We start from the raw sequence: 8,152 nt of genomic DNA, 5'->3' as shown, positions 1-8,152 counted from the left end.
AGCGTGTGTGTAAGTTACTTGGCCATTTCTTCAAGACTTGATTTTGATAGTGAGAAATATTGTGACATCGAAGACCGTAGGTAAACAATCTGAATAGTGTTGAAAAACACTTAATGTCAAGGTGGGGGAAGTGTTGAGAAACATTGTTTTATGAGTTGTCAGAGAAATCCTAATGAACAAGAATACCTCAATAGGCAAAGCGGTTGTGCCCTTAAGATGAGGACAAGAAACAATTCCAAGCAAGGAAATGTGTAGCAAAGTGTTTGATTAAGACTGATAGACATAGGTGCAAGGGTCTCAAGTAGCACCTGTTTCCAAGTTTTCACCACTTGGCAAATTTTTTTCCTGGATATTTTTTCAAATTTTTTGTATTTTAAAAAATTTGATTTTTTTGGTGATACATCAAAGCCCCTATTGCTAGGTTTTCACTAAGATGATCATTTTTTCAGAACGTTTTCTGATTTTTAGGATTTTTTTAGCATCATATATGATTTTTTGGATTTTTTAGAAAGATTTTAGAGATTACTAGTTCTAAAGCAAGATCACATCATTTCCTCCCAATGTCTAGCAAGGTATAGGACATGATGGAGAAACAAGCCGATGGATAAGCAAAGATGCATAAGAAAGGAATGTGAAGCAAGTGAAAGTTATCCTCAAGAACTAACTCCTCAAGAGTACCCAAGCTAGGGAAACAGGTGAAATAGTCATATGAAGCATATTTTGGATTTTTTGAATTTTTTGAATTGTTAGAAAGAGCTTAAGCTTTTTGAATGTAGATAGTGCTCCTATAGGAAAGATAAGTCATGATAAGCCAAGACCATAGAGAGGTATTCTCAAAGATGTTGATAGGGTGATGAAAGAGAAATGGTAATAGGAAGAATATATTGAGGATAAGAGTTCATGTATAGAAAGTAAGTGTAATCTTTAGAGGATTTCATGAGGGTAGTTGAAATATTGGACAAGATGAACATTGAAACACACCTTGAAGGGTATTGGAATGATGGAGGAATCATGGATGAAGTAGCTTAAGGTTTAGATGTATGAGGTGGTAGAAGAGATTTGGGAAAAAGTGGAGTGGAAGGCTTTGGAATATTTTTAGGAAGATTTTTGCAAGAAGATGAAATGGAAGCCTTTGGAAGCTTGAATGTGAACTTTGAAGTATTTTCAATATTAAAGTCTTCTAAAAGAGACTTGGGAATCCATATAGCTTTAGATTTTCCTTTGCATACTTAAAAACACATTTCTTCAATAATGGGTTTAGGAACCCATATTTTCTTTGATTTAGCTTTTTTAATAGTTGACCTTTGCAGTCTCTTTTTTTAATTCTCCTTCTTAGCATTCACATGTTGATTAGATGGGACATAATGATCTTTCTTTTTCAATGGATTCTTATGTTTATTCTCACTTCCAAAGGACTTGGGATTTGTGGATGAATTAGGATGATAAGACTGGTTTAGATGTATAGATGGGTGAAAAGTCATCAAGGATGACTGTCTTTTTTGATCTTGAGGTATTATAGGAGAGCTAGGGAATGAGCTAGGAGTGAATGTAGGAGATGGAGGAACATAAGGCCCCAATATGGATGGAAGGTTTGAATGCTTTAGCTTAGATGGATAAGGATGAAGGATAGATTTAGAAGATGCAAAGGGATAGTGGGAAGGGATATCAACATCTTTAGAATGAGAAACATGGTCAAAGCCATCAATAGACTCATAAGTAGCTTTGATAGGAACAACATTTTTAATAGAAGCACTTGAAGCTTGAGCACAATTTTGAAGTGGATGTGGAGAAGTAGAACATGAGGGGATGCTTTGATCTTGACAAGTAGCTTTGGATAGCATATGAAGAGAACTTTTCTCATAATTTTCAGTAATATCAAGGGAGATAATGGAAGTGGTATCTTCATCATACCTAGTAGGTGGACAATATGTAGGATATGGAGTGGAAAAATCTTGAAAGAAATGAAAGGGTGCTTGATGTTGATCTTTCTTGACATTTATAGATTTTTCTTTTTGAGAGTCCTCTTGACATGGAGCCACTTCTAAGGAAAAGGGAGAATGAAGAGTGAATGGAGTAGTGTTTGGATTATCCATAGTAGTGCATGAAGGTTGACGATGTTTAGGATTAGTAGGATGGAAAAGGTTTGCAGCCAAGTGAAGGTTAGCTTGAGTTTTTTTTAGAGGTAGCCCTTGAGGATACATGTAGTCAATGTGGAAAGCATTAGGTTATTTATTTGATGGAGGCATGTTGGAAAGCTTTGAAGTGTTGGGAGATGCACAAGTGTTGGAAGAAGTGGAGGTATCAAGGAAACCGTCACTAGACATAGGTTCATTAATATGATCTTTCTCAAGAAAAGTATCCCCATCACATGAATCATTAGAGGTATCAATAATTCCATTATTAATAAGATCTTGGATTTTATGTTTTAGCTCAATGCAATCTGAAGTACTATGCTCATTATGTTCAAGATAAGCACAATAGATATCCAAGAATGGGTTTCCATATGAGCTAGACTTAGGTAACATGATGATCTTATTGCCAAGAAGTTTTTGCAAAGTGTCATCATAAGAATCTTCCAAAGGGAGAAAAATTTCTATTAGAAGTATGTCTAGAGTCCTTTTGTTGTTTCTCAAGTGAATGGTATGCATCCATGTATTCATCATTATCTTGGTCAAAGATAAGTCCATCATGAAATTTTGGCATAGGCTTAAAGGGGGTATCACTTGCTTGTTCTCTAAAGAGGTCTTTAGGTCTAGAAGATGAAGACATTTGATGTCTTGAAGTAGAGCTTGTAGACCTAGAAGAAGAGGATGAATTCAAAGAAGGTGACTCACATGGATGTAAAGACCTTAGGGAAGATTCATTTAATGATGCAATCTTCTCCTCTAACCTTTTCTCAAGTTTAGACTTCATTTCTGTCATGTGCTTAGAGAGATGAAGGTAAGAAAGATCATTTGTCTCTTCTAGTTCTTTGTATTGTGCATATAGATTTTGAAACTCTTTAGTGGCATGGAGGATATCATGATCATCTAGATTTGGCCAAGGTTTGATAGCACAAGATTTGAATACCATAGTTGTAGATAGATAATCAAGCATGAAGGAGACTAGAGGAATCTAACAAGGTGACATAAGATTATTTAATGTCCAAAATAGAGAGGTAGATTATTCACTTGCCAATATAGTAAAGATAGAGTAAAGTGACTTGTCAAGAAAGTGTCCAAGTTACTTATGACACTAGTGACTCAAGTCAAGAGCTAGGCAAGAAGCCAAATAGCCAAGTAGATAGAGCAAGTGGGGTAACAAGTGAACAACTTTCCCAACCCAAGAGTGTAGTCAAGAAATCAAGGTAACCATTTTAGCAAAAGGATAACTAGCAAGCATGCACAGACCATGAAGACAAAAAGACCAAGAGAACTAAGACCAAAGAGCTACTTTAAGCATGTTCAAGAACTAGAGACATAGAAAATAAAAATCAAATGATGAGACTCCCCTTAGCAAGAAACACAAGAAAATTTTTAAGACTTGATGCTTTGACTTAGTTGACAAAGTTTGACAATAGTTGATGGCATAGCAAGTTTGATGTTCAAAAATAATTTCTTTCCAAGCAAGATAAGATAGTGACACATGGAGTAGTCTTAAAAAAATCAAGCAAGGGACAAAGCAACCTTGCATGATCCAATCTTATGTGAGGTCTTAAAAGAAATCCCTAGAACTATTGGCATGTGTATGTTCAAAAAAATTTCACAGGTCTAGCACATTCGAGAACACATCAAGCAATATCTACCTAGAAGTCATGGTTCATTACTCAAAAACTTGGCCCACACTTGATGCTCCTTCGCCTCACACCAAGTGGTTGCCCATAAGAGATATTGACTTTTTCATGGAAATGCCATAAGCATAACCAAAGGAACACAGATGGTGAGTGTAAAATCTTGGGGTGATCTAGGTAGACCACTAGGATCAATCCTTGCACCAATAAGTTGAGAGGCTAAAAAAGGTAGTTACTAACTTAGGGTTTTTACATAGGGCTTCTGTTCATAGTATTCCTCTTGCTCCCAATTATGGGACACCTCACCTTGCAATGAATAACCGATCTCATGACTACAAGAGTACCTTAAGTATTTTTTCCTAGTAATCTCCCTATGGTCAAAATCCCATAAGCGATCACACTAGGAAAAGATGAACACTATGTCTACCAAGGTTTTGTGTCCTTGATAGCCTTGAGTTTATAGTGTGTTGGAAGAGCCAAGTAATATGCTTGTCCCCACCTGGGTCATTCCTCTCAGGTTGTCTAAGAGCAGGCCCTCTAAAGGATTCTAAACTACACAAAGAGTGGATCAACTTTTGGAAATCAAAATTTCTGATTCACCACAAGGGTAAAGAGCATTCTCTCCTATTCCAATCATTTTCTCCCAAAAACACCAAGAAGAGTTAGTTGCCTCTTACTCATGAAATCAAATGGTAAGTCAAGATTTCTGATTCACCACAAGAGTGAAGAGCCCAATTGTAAGTTTTAATGTGCCTAAGAATAAATAACTAGTATATGACACACATGTAAAAAGTAAAGAACAAGAAAATTTGGGTTTTTATGCATTGGAAAATATTGCAAACAATCGTTAGTAGCCCTTGTGTATTTGAAGCTTTGACATGCATTCTTTTTATGCAATGTTTCAATTTTTTTCACAAGGATGGCAACCTAAAATCACAACTTGTTAGCACCAAAAGTTAGTGTGAAATAACATAAAAATCTGCAATAAAAAGTGGTTAGTTGCCTCAAAAATCTAATTTATCTTCCAATCAAGTGTATGCAAAGAAAGTGCAAACTAATCACAAATGCTCGCATTTTTACTCTTTGCTTTTAACCTAATCAATATGATTAGATTTTTTTTGCTATGATTTCAGACCCAAAAATAGAAATGGGAATAAGAGACCCCTACTAAAAACTAGAGAGCTTTTGAAAATGCAAGAAATTCAAAAAAATCTCTTCGTTTGTGCCCTAGGGACCCATTTTGTCAAAATAGGCCAAATTTATCAAATCAGGTTTTTGATCACTAATACTACCTCAAAAGTCAAAAAAAAAAGAAAGTACCCCCCTTAGAATTCAAAAAAAATTCTGAAAATGTAATTTTTTTCAAAAAATATGCTGATTTGTGATCAAAAACAGCTTTTGATAAAAAATAAAGAAAAAATCATAACTCTTGTAAATTATGTCAAAATGCTCTCAAAATTGGACTAAGACATATTGCACACATATGCAACCTAAAAAACAAATTTTAGAACTAAACTCTAAGTGGATTAAAAGATATGATCAAATCTTTAAACCAACTAGATTTTTGGCCTTCAAACCAATCTACTTATGGGTTGGCCTTAAAACCAAAGTGATAATTATACAAAAGCACTTGATTAGATCCAATATGCTGTTGTAAAAAGCTAGAGATGAAAAATAAAAGAAAATGGAGCTAGAAAGTTTATTCAAGCCCCACGGTGGGCGCCAAAAATGTACACTTAAAAGTCTACCACTCTAAGCCCTTCTATCCAAATGATTCCATGAGTTTGGAATGCTTGGATGCCGGCTTAGAGCTCCCTATCCACAGAGTGCAAGAGAGTCTATTTCAAGTTCAAGGGCTCTTAGTTGAGCCTTCAAAGTACTCTTCTTACTAATAAACCATGTAATGGGAGGTTCCAAAGACAAGATGCAAGAATGCAAATGTCTCAAGGAGTTCCTCAAGGATGCAATGCAAATAAAGATTAAGCTAGAATGAATATGAAAAGTGCAGCTATCCTAAGCATGGATGATAGTGTTACAACCCAAATATTAAGCTATGTGAGATAGATTATTGTAAAATAGAAGCTACAACTAACATGCAACATGAATCTAAGCTAAAATTCTATGGTATGAGAGAATGTAGACAAGAAATAGAAGTTCTCCACAAAGCTCCAAAGAAACCTATAGCATAACAATACTCAAAATATGGATACTTTGAGGGGGAAAGCTCTCTTCCTTTTAAAATCATACGGACGATAGAGATTAGGATGAAGATGGTGGATGATCAACGATAGAATTTGAAAAGAGGATTGATCCATGTGCACACACAAGTCAACCAATAGAATATTAGTTGACTTGTCATATAAGACAACAGTCACAAAGCCTTTTCTTTTAATTGCAAAATATAAAAAAGACTTTATGTGTGCACTTTAAGTGGGTTAGAAGAATGGGGTCTTTTATTTAACTAAAAGGAGACATGTTCTTTTAATCAAATAATGAACTTAGGATAACATAGTCAAACTATAGGTTATAATCAAATAAATTGATTATTAGCAATTTGTTCTAGGTAAATGATTAAATTAATTTAGCCAAAATGTTGAAAAGGGGGCTAATAGTCTAGATGACCATTTTTAGGTGATTAAACTAAGTACATCAATCTTCCTATGAGTCTTTAGTATCTTCCTTTATCAACTGGTACCTAATTAGACTCAATACATAACTTCAATCCTTCCATGGGTGTATCAATGGGTTGACATGTTGACATACCAATTTCCTATTACAAGTCTAAGGCATACTTTCTTTGAGATAGAAAGATCCCTTTATCAGATCGAGACACTTCAATCACATGGAAATATTTAAAGGGACCTAGATCTTTCATTTCAAATTCTTTGAACAAGTAATCCTTGAGAGCCCTTCTTTCTTTAGGATCATTTCCTATAACTATCATGTCATCCACATACACAATAAGTGCAGTGATCTTACCTTGCTGATGCTTTATGAATAAAGTATGGTCTAAATTGCTTTGATGGTAACTAAAGGCTTTCATTACCTTCATGAATCTTCCAAACCATGCCCTCAAAGATTGTTTCAACCCATATAGTTACTTCTTCAATCTGCACACCTTCAGACTATGTACTTTTGGTATCATGTAGCCATGTGGGAGTTCCATGTAGACTTCTTTAGACAACTCTCCATGTAGAAAGGTGTTCTTCACATTAAACTATTGTAATCAATCCCATAGGTTTTGGTGTACCCTTTTGTCACCGGTCTCACCTTAAAGCATTCAATTGTACCATCTTCTTTGTACTTAATAGTATGAACCTACCGACATCCAACTGGTTTTTTTCCTAGTGGATTGTCAACAAGTTCATAGGTATTATTTTCCTATAATGATTTCATGTCCTCATTCATAGTGGATTTACACCTTGGATTAGCTAAGGCTTCTTGTGCATCGTTAGGAATAGATATAGTAGATAATTGATTTACAAATGACTAATTTGATTTTGAAAAAAAATGGTTAGACACATAATGACTCATAGCATATTTAACTTTACTAGAAAGTTCAAGTTCATATGTGGATTTAGGAATACCTCTGCTGAGATGTTGAGGTAGTAGTTTGCTAGATGGTTCAAGAACATCCTTGGTAAGCTATTGGTGTGGTGTCAGGGACTCAGATGGAGGTGGACCCACAGCTTCAATTTTTGAGTGTTCATTGCTTTGATCCAAAGTTTCACCTACTTCTTAATTAACAATATTAGTTTTTAGGTGTTCATCACTGCTTTGATCCAAAGTTTCACCTACTTCTTGATTAACAATATCAAAGAGTTCCCCTTCTTTAGAGATGTCGAAGCTACCCACATCTTCAAGAATGTGAACATCCACATTTTTAGAGGTCTTATCCACATCTTCAGAGATGTTCAAGCTACCTACATCTTTAGAGAATGTGAACATCCACATCTTTAGAGATGTGATCATCATAGTTTAAAGTCTAAATTTTCTTTTGGTACTCCCCCTGAAGTTCAGGCTCAAAGGAAAAATACATTGAGTCTTCATGAAAAACTACATCTAATGTAATAAACATTCATTTAGTTGGAGGATGATAGCATTGCTACCCCTTTTGATATGTAGTATATCCTAGAAAGACACACCATCATGCTCGAGGAGATAACTTGTTGCACTAATGCTTATGGAGGTGTATGAAAGCTACACAACCAAAGACATAAGGAGGTAAATTTTGGATAGAAAGAGAAAAAAATACCTCAACAAGAGCCTAAGATGGTGTCTAGAAATCAATAGTGCTCAAGGGTACCCAGTTGATCAAATATGTTGCAAAGGTAAGTGCTTTGCCCCAATAGGATAATCGCATATTGGCTTCTATTAAAGAAG

Source organism: Cupressus sempervirens, chromosome 2 (genome assembly GCF_028749045.1).
Source record: "Cupressus sempervirens isolate cs-2001-9-10 chromosome 2, ASM2874904v1, whole genome shotgun sequence".
Classification (NCBI taxonomy): domain Eukaryota; kingdom Viridiplantae; phylum Streptophyta; class Pinopsida; order Cupressales; family Cupressaceae; genus Cupressus; species Cupressus sempervirens.
This window is presented reverse-complemented; position numbering follows the sequence as displayed.